This window comes from Pelodiscus sinensis, chromosome 5 (assembly GCF_049634645.1).
Source record: "Pelodiscus sinensis isolate JC-2024 chromosome 5, ASM4963464v1, whole genome shotgun sequence".
Taxonomy (NCBI): Eukaryota; Metazoa; Chordata; order Testudines; family Trionychidae; genus Pelodiscus; species Pelodiscus sinensis.
In genome coordinates this window covers 116,467,955-116,487,260 of record NC_134715.1, presented here as the reverse complement: position 1 = coordinate 116,487,260, position 19,306 = coordinate 116,467,955, and the positions used below count along the sequence as shown (strand labels likewise).

The following is a 19,306-nucleotide window of genomic DNA, read 5'->3' as shown; positions in this document are numbered from 1 at the left end:
ATTCAAGTGTTTGCCCAGGTTTTAGGGATAAAAATCATTTGATGGTGGCAGTGACCCCCTCCCCCTGCAAAATCTGTGTATTGTGGTTCTGGGGGAAGTTTTTGTAACCAGTGCCTGTAGTGGCAAGGTATATTTAAAGTCTTTATGGGCCCCCTCCTTCTGCACTTGGAGTGCCAGAGTGTGGGGAACTGCCCTGACACCTTGTAACAATGCGGCAAAAACGACTGTTAGCTGTTCTTGAGAGATGATGTATTCATACCCATACCAATCAGGTGCATGCATGGAAGCAAGGTTTTTCTCCTAGCAACATCTCCAGTGTGTTGGAGTATTGTCTAATATATTGCCTTGTCAACCCCCAGTTTTTTCTTGCTGGCCACTCGGGCATAGGGGTGGGTATTGGAATAGACATGAACAAAGAGAAACAGGTATAGAAAGGTGAATAACATTTTTTCTTGTCAATTCTGACCAGATGACTGTCAAACCTAAGTTGAGGAGATGGGGTTAGATAAAAGGTGGCCCCTGACTTGCGATTCGATTGGTTCCTGGGGAAGTGTTGCAAGTTGGGGGCATCGTAACTCAAACCAGCATTTATGATAGGTGCCGTGTGCCATTGTAAATGCGGGCCAAGGACTTGAGTCGGGGGTTTTCAGCCCCTTCCACACTTACAACCATTTTTGTAAGTGCAGAGGGGTTGCAACTCAGGCCGTCATAACCCGGGGGTTTCCAGTAAGCTTGCACGATGGGAGCACTGCCCTGCCAAAGACCATATTGTTTCTGGCCTACTGGGTGATCACATAGCAAAGATGTGGAGAATGACCACATCATTTTTCTGCAGACTTGCTGAGTTGGAATCTGTGCCAGGAACTCTGTGGATGAAGCCTGTGTCATGGTGGAGGTGCAGGAACTCCTGCAAGGTTGTAGCACTCACGAATGCAGGATGCTATCCAAGAAGAGACATTGAGAGGAGACAAGTTGAGCCTTTAATCTGTCTGCCACCACTACAAATAACCAGAACAACTTCCTAAGCAGTCTTGTTCTGTCAATGTAAAAGGCCAGCACTTTGCAGACAGCAAGAGAGTGGAGTCTTTGTTTACAACTGCTGGATTGTGGCTTAGGAGAGAATAGTGAGAGGAAGATGTCCTGGTTGATGTGGAACTGACACACCACTTTTGGGAGAAAAGCAGGGTGAGGCCTTAGCTGTACCTTGTCCTAATAGAATATGGTGTATGGTGGCCCTGATGTTACATCCTGAAGTTCCAAAACCCTACCAGCTGAGGTTAAGGTATGCACCAGGAATTCTGCCTTAAACAAAAGGTAAAGCAGGGAGCATGTTACTAAAGCTTCCAGTAGTGGCTCTGTTAGTCTAGAACAGTGATGGGCAACCAAGACTAGTGAGTGGGCTGTATGAGTGACTCTACTTAATTTCAGTGGGTTGCAATATTGAAATCTGGTAGTGGGCAGGCCCATTGGGGGTTCCCTATGAGCAGTCCATACTCTCTCTCTCTGCCTCCTTCCCCCAAACCTCTGTCACTGGACCCCTGCACTTACCTGATCCTTCCTGTACCTCCCAGCACTTTCAGAGCGCCACAAATTGACTGACTCATGCTCATGCCCTCCTTCCCAGAACATGAACACTGAATCAGCCAATTCACAGTACTCCAAAAGTGCTGTGGGGGAGAGGAAGGAGTAAGTGCGTGTAGGGATCCTCTGTCCCAGTGCATGAGGCATCAGGAAAGGAGGCAGAGAATGGGTGCCTGGTGGAACCGCAGTGAGCCACAGGTTGCCCACCACAATTAAGGTCCCATGCAAGGATGAGAGACCAGACCTCAGGGTACAGTCTTGAATCCTTTCAAGAACCAATCAACCATGAGATTTGCAAATATCAAATGTCCCTATGCACCCAGCTGAAAGGCCACTATAGTGGTGAAGTGAACCCTTATTGATGGTACTGAGGCCCCTTGCTTCTTCAGACAATGTGGTCCAGCATAAGCAGCACTGAGGCTAGCATCAAGGATGAACAGTACTGCGCTGACCAGAGTGAAAATCTCCACTAGACAAGATAGGTAGCTGTCACAGAAGGTTTCCTCCTGCCAAGGAGGATTTGTGGAACCTGGTCTGAGCAGCAGAGCTCCATAGAGTTCTGCCATGGAATGTCCATAATGTGAGGGCCAATAACTTGAGGTTTGGATGTTGGAGACGACCATGGTCTTGCATCAGAAGGTAGGGGAAGAGCGGTAGAGTTACTTGGGTCTCCACTGACAAGTCCAGGGGTATCAGTATGATGTGAGTGCCTTCCCTCCTAATATTGAGTACCTGGTGAACAAGCACAGTAGGTATAAATGAGAGAACCTCCCCATGGGAGGAAGTGTGTGTCATCGCAGGAGTCTGTGCGGTCACAGGGGTGTCTGCCCCCCACTGGCCCTACAAGGGTTAAAACCAGTTTAGGGAGGCTAAGTGATAGGCAGCCAAAGATGGGGCTGCAGATAATTAGGGACCAGCTGGGGTTGTATAAAGAAGGGCTCCTGGATAAGAAACTCTTGCTCCAGCTGTGGAGCAGGAGGGACCTGGCTGCAAAGGACGCTACAGAGGCTTCCTTAGACAGAGTGGTGCTGGGGAGCACTGGCCAGACACCACTCCCAGGTTGCAGGGGCCTGAGAGGTACCAGAGCAGAAGGCAGCAGATTCACCTGCTTGCCAATAAGGAGTGGTTGCTTAAGACTGAAGTTTAGTCCTAAGGCAGGCGCGAGATAATGACTGGCAGTGGATCACTGAGGCAAGGTGGGTACAGGGCATTTGGGGTCCCCTGGGAGGGGAGGACCCCAGAGTGGGGACACTGCGGCAGGGTAGTACTCTGAGGAAAGGGCACTGTGGGCAGGAAGAGACACGGGGCCTGAACCAGTGCAGGAGACAGGTAACAGGGTGAGACACTGGCCAGCAGAAGGTGAGCTAAGGCTGAACAGCTAATATGAGAGGTAACCAGCAGGTGGCAACATGGCAGTGAGTCTCACAGCCCTGTTGCAGAGCCCAGAAGGACCAGACCTGCTACTTGTTGTGATGTATGGTGAACAGGGCTACCAGAAGAAAGTCCCACCTTTGGAATATTGAATTTGGGATATCCAGGCAACTTATGGCTGTAGAATGACTCGCTGATGTGGTCCACCAGCTCATTCTGTACCCTGGGGAGATGTGACACTTGCAAGTCAATCAAATGTTCTACACAGAAGTCCCCTAGTATGTAGCCTTCTTAGCACAGGGGAGAGGAGCATGCATCTGCATTTTTTGAAATGGAAATGATTGCATTGTCCATCACAATTGCTTCACACTGTCCTGTTAGGTACATCTGGATGGTCTAGCATGCTAGGTGCACTGTTCTCAACAAAGCTAGGTCAGCCCGAGGTCCTTGAAATGGACTCATCATCCCAAGTCAGGCACATCCATCACGAGTAACTGGGTCTGTAAAGGGCACCCCTGAGCAGATATTCAGAGCATGTATCTACCATAGTAGGAAAGTGATCATACCCAGACTTTGCTGGGCTGGTTGATGCACTGATACCAGCCATGAATGAAGAGAGTGGTGGTCTGGTGTATATATCACAAAGTTACATACAGGTGGCCACTTGTCTGAGATGCTTCAGGCCTTTGATCGTGATCTTTAAGTGTTTATGGGTGAAAACTTACAGATAGACACTTTTTAATGACCCTCAACAAGATACTTTAGGCGATATGTGTGGAAATCACTCTTAGGCATAAGCTAGCCACAGGCTTTGCAAACTTTGAACCCCATGGATTAAGGCATGCCCTGGTGCTGGGAAGAGAAGAAAAAGAGGAGGTACCTCCTTACACTAAGAAAATAATCTAACAACTAACTTTAATGAACTATGAACAAATGAATAGGACACTGCTAATGGTGCTTGCCAGAGCAAGAAGCTCCAGCTTCTGTCACCAGGTATTAAAAAAGAATTGAGTTGGCAGGACTATATATTAGGTGCCATAAGGGCACTATTTCAGGGGATGCCCAACTCAACCGAATGTTGTTAGTGGAAGAATCTTCCAACTTCCATGCACACACACGTTTCAGATTGGAATGAACATGCACAAGCGAAGAATGCCTGTTCTCACTGTTAAGTGATGTTGTAAACAAATAGTAAACTGTAAATTGTAACCATAGTAGGACTGAGTGGACTTGTAAAGTTTAACATTGTATTTTTCAATGCACTTATTTTTTGTACATAATTCTACATTTGTAAGTTCAAATTTCATGATGAGGTTGCACTAAGTACTGGTATGAGGTAAACTGAAAAAGATATTTTTTCTTGGAGTGCTCCACTATAGGCGTTCTGACACCATAGGTCAGAGATTTTTGTTACAGTAGTTGGTTGGGCTGTGCTGTACTGTAGGCATCTCAAGCTGTTCGTGCCTTAATGGATGGAATACATGGCATTGCCCTCCTCAGTTCCTTCTCTATGTATCGGCTGCATGCAGTGCAGAAAAAAAGATAGTAGTTAAGATAATAGTTAATGTCCTCAGTTATTTAGTTAGTTTTTAAATAGTTGGCTAGTTTGTTTTTTCAAAAAACAATTCCCAGTTCTCCAAGTTCGTTGACTCTCCATTTCTTCAGCTCCCTCTGTGGCTTCTCAGTTTAAAAAAAAAAGTTTAGATAAAAATTGAAGAAACAGAAGAAAACAAAGTGAAGCGGAGTCTTCAGAGACAAGAATTAATGGTTGCCATGGCCTCCTTCCTGCCATTATGCCTGGATCTCCCAGGTTCAAGAAATGCAAGATATGTCATGACCCTATGCCAGTCTCCGTTGGCCACTCCTCATGTATGAAGTGTCTTGGGGATACTTACGTCCTGACCAAGTGGTCTCACTCTTCCAGCCTTGCTTCCAGGGTCAAACGTGATACAGAGCTCTGCGTGAAAATGATTCTCCTTGAGAGGCTGCTCTTCTCAAAGCCAAGATCCTAAGTTCCCTCCTAAGGACAAGATTATACCTGCTAAGGACCCAAGGAAATGGACCAGCACTCCTCCAGCTTGGGACTCTCAAAATAAGAGTTTTCCCAGCCGAGTCTCTTCCCATGGTACTGATGTCCTGACTCAGTCAAGGGGACACTCCTAGCATCTCCAACACTGTACCAGCAAGGATCATATCTGATACTGATCCGGACCATAGGCATGTCACATCTGCTCTTCAGCACGGGACTCAGTGCCAAAAATATTCCCAACTCTGATGCCCCCTCCACTGGTGCCACAACACCACTCAGCACTGAGCTCCAAGCATGGCACCACTTCAACCATGATGCCTAAAAGGCAGCACTGCAGCACCACCACAACACCGTGGCACCATCACAACATCCAAAGAAAGCACCGACACAATGTCCATGCCAGAGGGCTGTTGCCCTGTCCTCGGCACCACCTTTGCTGCTCTTTGGCACACCGACTGCTTTCCTGCATCATCAATGGTTGAACCTCCTCTGTCCCCCGCTCTTTCGAACATCAGTGACCAAAAGGAAAGGAAAAAAAGAAACAATAAAAACAAGGAAGCACAGGTAAGGCAGACTCTTGAGCTGACATAAAGGTACTTTGAAACTGCAGTACTGATCCAGAAAACCCAACAGACAGCAAATATTTTTTTTTTTTAAATGAGACCATTGAAGGAAAGAAATCAGGAATGTTGTACTTTCTCTAGTGTGAATTCTGTGCCGTGTTATGTATGAAGCCAGATGTAAAACTGGGCTCTGAATCCTTCCCTCCCCAAATGCTGGGGCTGTTTGGATATTGAATGTTGTTGGTTCAAGCCCATCTGTCAGATAGAAGCATAACATACCTATGTGCCTATCAGTCTGGGATTGTCCAGCAGAATATTTTTAAACATAATTTACAATGAAAGAAAAAGTGACACTCTGCAGTCTAAACTTAACCCCAAAGGTAAGGTCAGTCTGATGTCCTGCCGTGTACAGAGCATCCTGCTTGCTATTTGCACTGGACTCATTAAAAGGGGAGTATTTTCTGCACTTGTGCCCATTAGAGCTCAGACTGCTTGCTGGCTTCTCAGATGCGAGTATGGGTAAAGCTTTGTGGGAACTATTCCTAGCAGACAAAAACTAGAATTCACTGCCAGCTTCTGAAGTGATCCTTCTTGATGTAAGGCTTTTGTAGAATTTTCACTTAACTTTAAGCACTTGCATTTTCCCTCACAATGTTGTAGCTTTGACTATCTTCTCCTTACGTGTCATGGTAAAATAATTGTCCCTTTCATAGGAACCTTGAACAGCAGTTACTCTGGCACCTGATGTGTCATAGTACTACACAGACCAAAGAAAGAAAGAAAGGTACAAGTTCAATGTCCTCTTTAATCTCTCTCTTCAAAATGACATGAAAGTTTTTCTCAAGGATTAAAAAGTTTTGTACACTGGTACAGCTTCACTTAGAACATGGTCAAAATGCTGTGTGATGCCCATGGGGCCTAATCTGTAATACTCTGTATTGTCCAGTTCTCTCTGTAGCTTGGTCCTGTCCAAGATGTATCAAAACTTGAATGAAATGTGTATTTTGTTGTTGAATATGTAAAAGGCCTTTGATTCTGACATTCTGTAAACTATCTTTTACACATACCACATCTCTAAGATGCAGCTAACATTTAGGTAGAAGGGGAAACTCTTTCTAATAGGGGATGCTATGGTGTTATTTATAGCAATTTAAAAACTTTTTCAGGAAGTGCTTGTTGAGAAAGATCTGCATAGGTGGCAGAAGGAATAAAGCCCAAATGTAGCACTACCTCAGCTCTCTTTTTATGCTTGAGTACTGAATGTGCTGTCAGTTGAGACAGCTCCTGCAGTTATGTGTATCAGAAACTAAGATTATTGAAAATAATAATAATGTAGCATACCAGATTCCTGTCCCCAAGTACGTGGACATGAAAGGATAAGTGTTTAACAACTGGACATTTTTTATATCACAATGGTAAACTCTGAAATTACAACTGGGCTAGTTAAAAAAAGAAAACAAAATTAGAGCAGCACATTAACAGGTGTAATGGACAAAAGTTGCCACATGTGTCAGCAGCACAACCAGGAAGTGGACCCACATAAAATCCTAATAAAGCAGCTCTGTTAGAGCTGCAAAATAATTTTCATCTTAACTGTTGCTAATGAATGGTATATTTTCAATTCTTGTGATGGAGAGTCTAAATCTACAGAAATGTACAAAAGCTATTGAGCAAGCTCTCCTTCAAATTCAGACAACGGATAGAACAGACACAAATAATTTACAAGCACAGGGGAAGCATGAAAACACAAGAAAAAGTATACTAAAATGTGTAAAAGCAAATGCAAGGCACATAAAAGGAGCAAAACACAAAGGAACATCAGTAGGTATTGTGGGAGAAAAACATAGATAAAAGAAAGGAAAATGCCATGCATATGGGCTCACATGCAACAACTGTAGCAAGGAAAATCCTTATGCTAAAGCTTGCATACAAGAACCCCCCCCCCCCCCCAACACACACACACGCCACCATACTGAAGAAGCAAGCAGTAACTCAGAGGATAACTTTTCAAATGTATATTACATTAATGCATTGCAAATCAACAAAAATAGTTTTTTTACAGCTCAGTGCCAGAAAAGAGAGAGCTGCAGTGCATGAACTAGAAACTGCAAAATAGTGGGAATTTAGTGAATGTGTTAGGCTATGAAGACTTTAATATGTGCAAGAGAAACAAACAAAACAAACCACCAAGCCAAAGCCAAATTAAAATGATACAGTGGTACAATCATAATACCACTTGGACAATGTAAATTATAGGTAGGGTACTAAGACTTTACAGGCTTAAATTTCGGATGGAATAGACTCTACAGGAACTATGAAACTCCATTTTGAATTTAGAACTCTTTCTGGTAGCATCCATTTGAGTTATGCATTCTATCACGTTCACAGGTAGCTGTTAGAGTTTGAAAATAGCAATTCCACCTACCTGTTGGAATTTACATAATCTATGAATATTTACAAGCATCCTGTTCTACCAATCAGTTTAAAACACGTCGTAAAAGCATCCTTTAGTGGCCAATCATTTTAAACCTTAGGGTTCATGAATATGTATGAGCCAAAACTATAAAAGCTTCTGCCACGCAGCAGTTACCTGTTGCGTCGGGCTTAGGGATAGGTTAGGTTCTAGAGAAAGAGAGAGAGATCCTTCAAGTCTTGTCCTAGGTCTGATAGAATGAGAAAGGTTGTGTAAAGCTATTCCTTTAGAGAACCTGACAGAAGGTCAGTTCTCTCATCTAGGTTAGGTTCAGCTAGTTTAGCTTTTAGATAGGATAGCTCCCGTCATCGTGTTTGTACGGCAGGTTGCGTCGGCTAACGCATGTCGGCCATCTTCGTGACTGTCCGTCGGGTGCGTCGGGATTAGTTTAAGGTTTTATTTTTAGGTTAGGTTTAGGATAGATAGGCTCCAGAGTCGTCCATCGCCTGATCCAGTTGCACCAAGGCGCGAGAAGAGGCGTCGAGGACCAGAAATTCTGCGGAAGGTGAATTGACCGTCTTCAATCTCAACTCCTGCTTCGAGGGATCACCTTGGCTGTTCCTCTCCTGCGGCTAGCAAATAGCCAAAGGATCGTAGGTCGCCAAGCACTGGATCAGCCGACGAGGGACACCTGGCAGGTCCTCCCCAAAGGCTTCCAATTAGCCCCAGGGTCGTAGGTCGCCAGTGTCCATCAATCGTCTTCGTCGTAGACTCTGTAGTAGGTATAGGGACCTTGAGGGACTTCCCCTCCTGGTCCACTTAGTGTAAGAAGGGACTGCCCCCATGGGTTAATTTGAGGTATTGTTTTGTTAAATTTATTTTTGCAACAATATAGTCTGGTGGTTTTCAGTTTAAAACCAAGTCTTAAGTTTTTATTTAACGTGCCACCTTAATCTAATATTTCTCACTCTTCGGTGATCAGATACGGCGAGAGGGTCGCTACCTTAAATACCATCCCTTGCGGATTGGTTGGATTATTAAATTAACCTTTGGGAGAAGTGTCCTTAAAGACCTTCAATTCTGTCGACATACAGCTAACACATCAGACACTGCTGCAGAAACCACCCTCAACAAAGCAATGCTTCATTTAAGCAGACATGGTATCCCAAACAGACTAATTTCAGACAATAGATGCCAGTTCACTTGCACTAAGTTTGTACAATTCAACTGGGAATGGGAATTCAGTCATACTGTAACACCACCATATAACAGTCTGTCAACTGGCAAAGCTAAATGATAGTTAAAATAGCTAAAACTCTACTAAAAATCTGCAAAAAAGCAAAGAAAATACATGTCAATGGAAAAATACTGGACTGCTCTCACTGCCTAATCTGTGAGGGCGACACGTGAAGTAAAGATGCAAGTGTACCCTGGTGTCTACTGCCTCAGCAGTGACGGAAGAAGCACCAGATAATAATGAAGAGATATGCAAAGACTAACAGGGTAACCACGCAGAACTACAACCAGGTGATCATGTCATGAAAACCTTACTATTTCCTCAGAATAAATCATGCATTTTAGAAGTTCCTTTTCATTCTGTTTTTTTTAGTTTTTTCCATATGTAACCCAGGGTCACTGAGAAAAGGAGAGTGAAGTTTGCTGAGGCTGTAAAGCAGACTTCACTCTCCCTTTCTCAGTGCCTCTGGATTACATATTTTCCTTGGCTAAATCCTCACTCTGATGACATAGCATATAGGCATATATTTCACAGAAAGTTCAAATAACTTTGTCCACTATGAGCACATGATAAAAACATAAGAGTACAAAGATGGTGAAATGTGCACACTTTTGAGGCTTGACCAGCAGGAGACATGGAAAGATGAGCTGGGATTCTTAAAATCAGTTTGCTACAGAAAAACACAGAATTTGTGTTTATAGAGACTTTTTAGTTTTTACATTTTGTTACAAAACCTCTTATGTTTCCTAGTAACTAAATTTTACTGAAAGTATCAGTGTCATTTATTCATTGTGTTCAAGCTCCTGATTTTGTGATTGATTTCTAAATGCACTTTAAGTTTACATAGCTAAACGTTACTTAATGGTGTATAAGGATTCACGTTTTAAAGCACCTCAGATATCATTTCAGCCTCCAGAAATGAGTAATTAAATTTGTGAAAAGATGCCAAAAACTTAAAATCACCCTCTAAAGACAGTGTTCCTGCATTTGGCATGGACAATTTCAGGTTGATCATAATGTAATTTTCTGTATTTTATGCAGCCAGGCTGTACTTGTTCAAAAGTAAACAATTGTAGGCTATATGGATATCACAGAGGCACTGAGAAAAGGAGAGTAAAGTCTTAACTGAGAGTTGGATGGCTTTTAGCTCAAGTGGTAGAGGCACATAAGTTTAGACTTTAGGTCCCAAGTTCAATCCCACCTTCTGATGACCTGATGCTTAGGATATGCTTCCTCCTCTGAGGGAAGTCTGTAACTTAGAGACACTGAGACCACTGGGGGAGGGAAGTCTGCTTTACAGCTTTAGCGAGATTGCACTCTCCCTTTCTTAGTGGTCTCAGTGCCTAACAGTCTGTCAAAAGAGACAAAAATAAGAGGCTAAAACAGCAGGGCCATCCACTGTATAAAAAAAAAAAAACAGCCTGAAAGGTAGGTAGTGCTTTGTACTAGAAATGAGCAAACTGCAGAATTGTGTGGGTCATGAACACACACATGAAAATAGGTGGTCTTAAAACTGATTGATTAATGTAAAACACCCCTGGTATATTGCTATCTCTATCAACTTCAAGGTCTCTAGCTTGAATCTAGTGCTTTTTAAGGATTTGTTTGCTTTTTTTAAGCCAAATGTTGCTTTGTTCTCCCTAGATATCTTGGGTAATAGAAACAAGATTGAGTAGTGGATGGAGAACATCTGCCTCGAACTCTCTCTCTCTCATGATATTCTGCAAAATGTGACCTATGGCTTTTTGCACATTGTTGCCTCTTTTGCAGATGTTAGAATACTAGAGAAGTGAGAAAATAACAATTTGGAATTGTTAAAAATTTGGTGTCCCGCAGTCTCTTGTTAAATCACATCCAGAATCCATCTATTTTATGTTGAAAGAGGCCATTGATCTTTGATTTTTTTAATAATCTCCCCTCACCCACCTTCTACCCCGGTGCTAGTTCTTGTAACTCTCCTGCCAGGAGCTAGGAGTTGTCTGTTAGAATTTGCACTGAAGGAAGACTTTTCTCTCCACTTTCTGGACTTAGACCTGTATCATTTGCTTTTACTGTAGTATCACCTTCTGTACTTATAGGAGAAGACATGTAAAGGATATTTAGACTTGAAATAAGGTAGGTCAGCGTTTCTTAAACTCTGTTCCATGGCGCACCGGTGTACTGTGAGGCAGTCTGAGTTGTGCTGCGGAGATATGGTGACCATACGTCCCTTTTTTTCTGGGACAGTCCCGAACTTAGACACCCAGTGCTAGCGCGGTGCAGCAGCAACTCCCCACCTCCACCCAGCACATAAGTGGCTCCCTTGGTGCTTTGCATGGGCAGCGGGGGCTGCTGCTGGTGGCACACAGTGTCCAGAGCTCAGAGCTCCCATGCAGTATGCGCTGCTGTCTGGCAAGCCCCTCCCCCCACCGCGTGGCCCTTCCCTCCTGCTGCGGGACTGCCTCCGCTGTGCGCCGCCAGCCTGGCCTCCTCCATCCACAGGCAGCCACCACTGCTGCCAGAGGGGGAAGGGCACTGGTTGGAGCTGGTGTGCCGCTCTTGGAAGCTACCACCAGAGTCCCAGCCCGCAGAGCTCGGCTGAAGTGCTGCAGAGCGGGGTACGTTTGGGCTCTGCTGGTGTGCTCTGTGGGCCCTTTCTCCCCCTGTCCCTTCCCACTCCGCTGGGGGAGTGGCAGCGCATGGACCCGCTCGCACAGCTGTGCTCCGCAAGCCAGATCTGGAAGGGTGAGGGGTTTCTCCCCTCCTCCCCCTGTGCTCCTCCTAATGGAAGCCAAAGCTGGTGTGGGGACTGGAATGCAGCACTAACATTAGCACTGCAGGCAGCCCAGCTCTTGGCCCGGCAAGTGGTCCTGCCTTGGAAGCAGCTGGGGCCAGGGCTTTGGGGACTCCAGCCCCGCAAACTGGAAGGTAAAAGGTGATGGAGGAGCTCAGAGAGAACTAGGGGGAAAGAGGGTAGGAGAGGAAGGGGCTTGTGCTGAGGGGAGAAGGCAGGGCAGAAGAAGAAAGAAGGCGGCACCAAGGGACAGGGTGGAGGAGAGACAAATGCCAGGGGGCCAAGTGGAGACAATGAGGAAAAGGGGAGGAGGAGGGAGAAGAGGTGTCAGTGGGGGTGAGAGGGTGGAGGGGATAGGGTGATGCTGGGAGATGAGAAGGGAAGGGCATTGGGGGCAAGAGGAAGCGAGGGGAGGGGAAGGTGCTGGGAGAAGGTTTGAAAGAAGGGGTGGGCATGAGGAAGGCGGGGATGGAGCAAGTCATGTGTGAGGGCACGGGCATGAGAGGAACTGGGGCAGAGAGTGGTGAGGGGGATGGGCATCAAGGAGAAAGGGGGCAGGAGCAGTGAGGGAAGGAGGAAGCAACAGGAAGGTGCAGGGGTAAGGGAAAGTGCAGGTGCCAGGGGATTCTGGGGGTGAATCAGAAGGGTGCACACCTGCAGGTGAGAGACCAGCATCAAAGGAGAGAGGGTTTGGTGGAGGCCAAACTCATCCCCTATGGCTAGGAGGATGGTGGAAAAGTTCTTATAGGGGGTTACTTTTACTTCTGGTCATGTGTCCATCTTGACCCTGAGAGTCAGAGGCATAGTAAACAGAGGTCAAGGGGTGTAGGTAATGTGTCCCTAATTTTGGTTCAGAAAGAACAGAGTTGAAATGGCTGTCCTTAAAAGGGGCAAGCTTCCTTTTTTTGGGGGGGGGGGGGGGGGGAGAGGAAAGGCTCAACAATCTTTGGTGGTGTTCCCCATAAAAAAAATGGTTTGGTGTTCCTCGGTCTTAAAAAGTTTGTTAGGTAATCCCTTTCCCCAGATTTGGACTCGAGGCTACTGTAAGGCCTTACTTTATATGTCTCCACTTCCACTTGTATAGTAGCTCCCCAAATCACTGATTTCCAGACTATTTTAAAGCTGTTAACATGGCTTTGACACATATGTCTCCCTTCTTCGGGTAGTGTCCCCGTGGGTGCTCCACTGTGAGTGTTGGGTCCCATCCTGGCGCTGCAGATCTGAGATCTTCTAGCTGTTGTTTGCCAGACCGCGCATGCGCGGTGGCCATCTTGCGGCTTTTTGCGCGTTTCCAGTCACGCGGTCCGGCCCGCCAGTTCCTCTTAACCGTTTTCGGGCACAGATGGAGAAACAGCTCCCTCTCCTTTTCTTTGTTTTACTTGAGAGGAGTAAATCTGTTTTAGTGTAAATAGTTCATAGTGTAGTATTTAGTTAAGTGATATATATAGATGCTGTTAAGAAAAAAAATTTCTCTTTATAGTTACTTAGTTAATTAATTTTACTACAATTCCTAGCTCCCCAGGATTTAAGAGGTGTGTGCTTTGTAAAGACTCCATGCCTGCTTCAGACGGGCATGCGGAGTGCATAAAATGTCTTGGTGAGGGGCACATTCCACAGACGTGCCCTCACTGTTCAAAGCTAACTGCCAGGGTTCGCAGAGACCACAAAATGCATCTCAAAATGCTTCTTTTTGACAAAGCCCTCACACCACAGTCAGACCCTCTGGCGGAGGCGTCTCATCATGTCCTGACTAAAGCTGCTTACAAGAAGCCGCCTCCCTCTCCATCTTGCTCTACCACCCAGAGTGAGTACGGCTGACAAACCGGGCACCTCAGGCTCAGGTTTAGTGGTGACCCGCAGGCTGGAGAAAGACAAGTACACCCGAAGTGCATCGGCACCAAGCCCATCGGAACATGCGCCACATCGGACTAAGTTGACTCCATGAGTGGTGCCGTCAATGAAAGCTCTGGCACCGGAGTCTTCGGCACTGAGACTCTCGACATTGGGGTCTTCTCCAGCACCAAGGGCCAGAGCACCGCCCTCGCCACCGAGAGCCAGGGAACCGTCATCGCCGCTGGCACCAAGAGCTAGGGCACCGTCACTGCCGCCAGCACCGAGAGCCACGGCACCTACGGAGCTGCCGACACCGAGAGATGCGGCACCTACTTAGTCTTCCGTGTCCCGTACTACTAAAGCGCCACTCTCTACCACTAGAAGGCAGCACCGGCACAGGTGGCCCGAACGGCACCATCACGGAGGTCGGCCACCTCCGTATTGCCCATCCAGGCATCAAGCAGAGTAAGGGAAAGAGCACAGCGGCTTCTTACCCTGTCTCCTAGTCCAGGTCCGGAAACATTTTCACCGGAACCACCATCTCCACCAGCTCGCTCTCCTAGGGTGACTCACTACCATTCTCCATATCATGATGACCGCTGGTTCAGGCGATACGATTTCAGGGATTGTTCTCCACGCTTGCTGTCTCACTCAGCAGTTGTCATTGTCGCTCGATCATCCGTGGCACCACCCAAGTGTGTGTCTCTTTCCTCACAGCCTGACAGGCCCCCCCACCCACCCACCCACCTTCAGAGCAATCCATGCCTCTTGAAAGCATGCCAGTGGATATAGGCTACCCAGCCGATACAGAGGACTCCCATCGTCATCCCCGATGGAAGTAGCATCATCATCCCCTGATGACGCTGTATTCCAGGGGGATACCTCTCCCACGGATGACATCAAGGACTTTCAAGAACTTTTCAAAAGGGTCACTGAGAGTCAAAATGTCAAGTTAGGAGAGGTACAACAGAAGCAGTATCACTTATTGAGGAATCTTCACTTCTGTCTTCAAAAATAGCTCTTCCACTAGACGATGCTATCTTAGAAATAGCCGACTCCATTTGGCAAACGCTGGCCTCCGCCCCACCCACGAATAAAAAGGCGGATAAAAAAATATTTAGTCCCTGCTACTGGCATGGAGTTTTTGTTCAACGACCCTGGGCCCAACTCCCTCGTTCTGGATGCAGTCCAGCAAAGGGCAAAAGCATCCCAGTATAAGAACACTGCAGGGGACAAGGATGTTAAATGGCTGGACCTGTTTGGCAGGAAAGTCTACTCTTCTGCCACCTTGTTGCTCTGCATGGCGAACTATTCCGCCTTGTTAACTAACCGCAACTTTGACAATTACGTCAAATTGGTCCCTCTCCTAGAACATCTTCTGGAGTTCAAGTGCCAGATACTGAAGGGTGTTATACAAGAGGGCTTCGCGTTTTCACGATCAGTGCTCCACATCATGCTAGACATGGTGGACACGGCAGCTCACACCATGGTGACATCTATCATTATGCGATGAGCTTCCTGGCTTCACATAGCAGTGGCCTCCAGAGAGCTCCAGACCAAGGTCGAAGATCTGCCGTTTGATGGACAAAACCTGTTCACAGATAAGACGGACCAGGTTTTACATTCTGGGAAACACACGTGTACTACCTTAAGAATATTGGGGATGTACACACCACCTTTCAGACGCAAATGTTATACGCCTTATCAGAGGCAGTGACCATTCCCATACACACCACACCAGGGGAGACAGTACGATGCTCAAAGAGGGTGTCAATGTCCCCAGAGACGCCGCCCTCAACAACCCAGACCAGCGCAACAGCAGTCGAACAAACAGCAAGTTTGACGCGAGCATTGAGGGACTGCGAACCATCCAGTTGACACCCTCCTCCAACGCCACCAAAGCATTGTTTCACCACCGCTTAAGGCCCTTCCAACATTGTTGGGCCACCATCACGTCAGAATGATGGGTCACACAACTGATAACATCTGGTTACGTGATTCCATTTCTCTCGCTCTCCCCCCCCCCCCTTCAGGGACACTTCTCACGAACCTCTTCTCACCCAAGAGGTATCCCACCTCGAGCTAGGGGCTATAGAGAGGGTTCCAGAGTCTTTCCACGGCAGGGGTTTTTACTCCCGTTACTTTCTAACAGAGAAGAAATCAGGCGGATGGAGACCTATACTCGACATTCGGCAATTGAATTGCTATCTACGCTGACAGCACTTCAGGATGGTGACATTGGCAAAGATCATTCCAGCACAGGAACAACACGATTGGTTCACATCCCTCGATTTGCAAGATGCCTACTTCCATATCGCCATACATCCAGCACACTGGGGATTTCTTCGTTTTATAGTAGGGAACAATCATTATCAGTATAAGGTCCTGCCATTCGGGCTATCATCAACTCCGAGAGTTTTCTTGAAGACTCTCGCAGTAGTGGCGGCTTATCTTCGTCGCCTAGGAGTTATCATCGTCCCCTACCCAGACGACTGTCTTCTCAGAGCACGCTCATTTGAAGGATCCTCTCAAGTGGTCACTACTACGACCCAGTTATTCAACATACTAGGTCTTATGCTCAATGTTCAAAAGTCTACACTAACTCCTCAGCAGTCCATAGAATTTATTGGAGCCCTCCTCGACTCCACGACAGCGCATGCCTATCTACCACTCTCCAGGTTCCGCACAATCCAAGACTTAATACAGGTTATTACCACAAGCCCTACTGTAGCTGTCCTCATGTCTTCAACTGTTAGGTAATATGGCGGCCACGACGTTTGTGGTATCCAACGCTAGGCTCCACCTCCGCTGTCTTCAGCTCTGGGTATCCAAGATATATGTACCTGGCAGACACAACCTGCACAGGTCCGTAGTAGTTCACGTCATAGTCAAACGTTCTCTTCGCTGGTAAATGGCATCAGTCAACATCATGATGGGCATGCCCTTTCACAAACCAAAACCCACGATACAGCTTACAATGGATGCCTCGTTGATCGAATGGGGAACGCACATTCAAGACAGTCAGATTCAAGGTCAATGGTCCCCAAAGGAGTCCCTTCTCCACATAAACCTACTGGAATTACAGGCAGTCTCGAATGCATGCAGACACTTTCTTCCCTGCCTGCGCAACCGGGTTGCCATAGTTTTGACAGACAATATGACCACCGTTTACTATATAAACAGACAAGGAGGAGCTCGTTCCCACTTCCTGTGCATGGAGGCTGTCCGTCTCTGGAACTTCTGCAATCTTCACAAGGTGACTCTTATAGCTGCTTACCTACCAGGGAAAGACAACAGCACGGCCGATGAGCTCAGCAGGCAATTCGCTAAACAGCATGAGTGGGAAATACAGCCACATGTACTATGTGCTATATTCGACAAATGGGGTCACCCGTTAGTCGACCTCTTTGCCACGCAGTATAATGCGAGATGCACTCACTATTGCTCCAGAGTGGCCATAGGCCGAGCCTCCCTAGGGGATGCTCTCTTTTACAACTGAAGCGGCAAGTTGCTTTATGCATTCCCTCCCATTCCACTAATATCCAGAGTCCTAGAGAAAATACTTGTTGACAATGCAACAGTAATTTTAATAGCACCATTCTGGCCCCCCCAGACATGGTTCCCTTACCTCTTTTGGATGTCTCCTCATCTCTTCCATCTTCCGAATTGTCTGGACATTCTCATGCAGGTCCATGGCCGCACTCTACATCCACAACCATATCGCCTCACTCTCATGGCCTGGCTCCTATCTGGTTCAAACAAACTGAGATAATTTGTTCTCATGAGGTGAAGGATGTACTTCTGCACAGCAAAAACCTTCAACGCGAGCTACTTACCTTCATAAATGCCACAGATTCCAACAATGGTGCATTGCCAATAACTTACTCCCTACCACTTCCTCATTGCAATTCATTCTGGAATACATTCTACACCTTAAACGAACAGGCCTCGCTATTTCTTTGCTCAAAGTGCATCTGGCAGCGATCACGGCTTTTCATCAGCCCATAGAAGGGTTCAACCCCTTTTCTCACCCAACTACAAAGAGGTTCCTAAAAGGAATTACTAATCTCTTCCCTGAGTACAAGCGGCCTCCGGACTCTTGGAACTTAGAGCTCGTCTTAGCCTAATGCATCCACCATTTGAACCATTACCTACCTGTGATTTTAATACGCTTGCCATGAAAGTCATATACCGTTTGGCTATTACTTCAGCCAGAAGGGTGGGGGAGTTGGCAGCTCTACTGGCCAAGCTCCCGTATACCATTTTCACTCCTCAGGCGGTTATCCTTCATTCTCAGCCATCCTTCCTGCCAAAAGTTAATTTTGCCTTCCATATAAATGAGCCCATCATAGTACCGGTTTTCTATCCAAAACACCATACCTCAGAACATCAAGCAAAGTTACATTCCCTCTATGTACGTAGGTCCTTGTTTTTTACATCAACAGATCTCGAGAAGCAAAGAATTCTCAGCACTTGTTCATCTCCATGGATGCTCGTTCTAAAGGTTCCACACTTTCCTCACAAAGAATCTCTAAAATAATCATTTCCTCCATAACTCGATGCTATGAACTGAGAAATAGACAACTTCCAAACACCATTGCAGCTCATTCTACCAGAGCCATGGCTTCTTCAGCAACTTTCCTTAAGGCAGTTCCCCTAAGGGACATCTGCCGAACAGATACCTGGTCTTCGGACTTCACATTTCCAAACATTATGCTCTACAGAATATCGTTATGACTGATGCAGCTGTAGCCACCACAGTGCTAACCTCGGCAACAATCCACTGATTCTGAACCCGCCGTCTTCTTTCAGGCTACTGTTGTGAAATCACTCACAATGGAGCACCCATGGGAACACTACCCGAAGAAGTTACTCACCTTGTACAGTAATGATGGTTCTTCGAGGTGTGTATCCCCATAGGTGCTCCACTAGCCCTTCTCCCCGCTTTGGAGTGTCTCTCTCATATCTTTCAGACTTCAACAGTCACGAGGAACTGGTGTGCTGGACCGCGCGACTGGAAACAGTGCGAAAAGCCGCAAGGTGGCCACCGTGCATGTGCAGTCCGGCAAACAGCTAGAAGAGCTCCGATCTGCGGCGCCGGAATGGGACCCAACACCCACAGTGGAGCACCCATGGGGGGGGACACACCTCGAAGAACCATCATTACTGTACAAGGTGAGTACCTACTTCTTCCATGTTTGTAATCAGAGGTGCTATCTGACTGCCACGTTGGAAGCCATGGTTCTTGCTGAAACCCCCTGATTGCACAGTCTGAGAATGTTGAATCTACTGAGATATTCTTTAACTCTGAACCTAACCATAATAATTTTAGCCCCCCTTTTTTGGCAGCCTTGTTGTCAAATTGCCAATCCTGTCCAGTATAGTAACCCCTTATGTAATGTTATAGTTACCCAATGACTGGAAGATAGGTAATGCAACGCCAATATTTAAAAAGGGCTCTAGAGACGACCTCGGCAATTACAGACGGGTAAGTCTGACATCAGTA

General features: G+C 46.4%; 1 long non-coding RNA gene across 2 annotated transcripts in view; it reads right to left on the bottom strand.

Annotated features, from left to right (window-relative positions):
* Positions 1-2,746: 2,746 nt before the first annotated feature.
* LOC106732361 (uncharacterized) overlaps positions 2,747-19,306 on the bottom strand; it is a 116,149-nt gene continuing 99,589 nt past the window's right edge. The window contains exons 4-5 of one of the 2 annotated variants that reach the window (XR_001368625.3): positions 17,429-17,563; positions 2,747-5,482 (exon numbers count right to left, since the gene is read on the bottom strand). This is a non-coding gene — a long non-coding RNA (uncharacterized LOC106732361). Of the gene's footprint in view, positions 5,483-14,553; positions 15,392-17,428; positions 17,564-19,306 lie in introns of those variants that run through there. The other variant, XR_012904406.1, reaches the window with a different exon arrangement.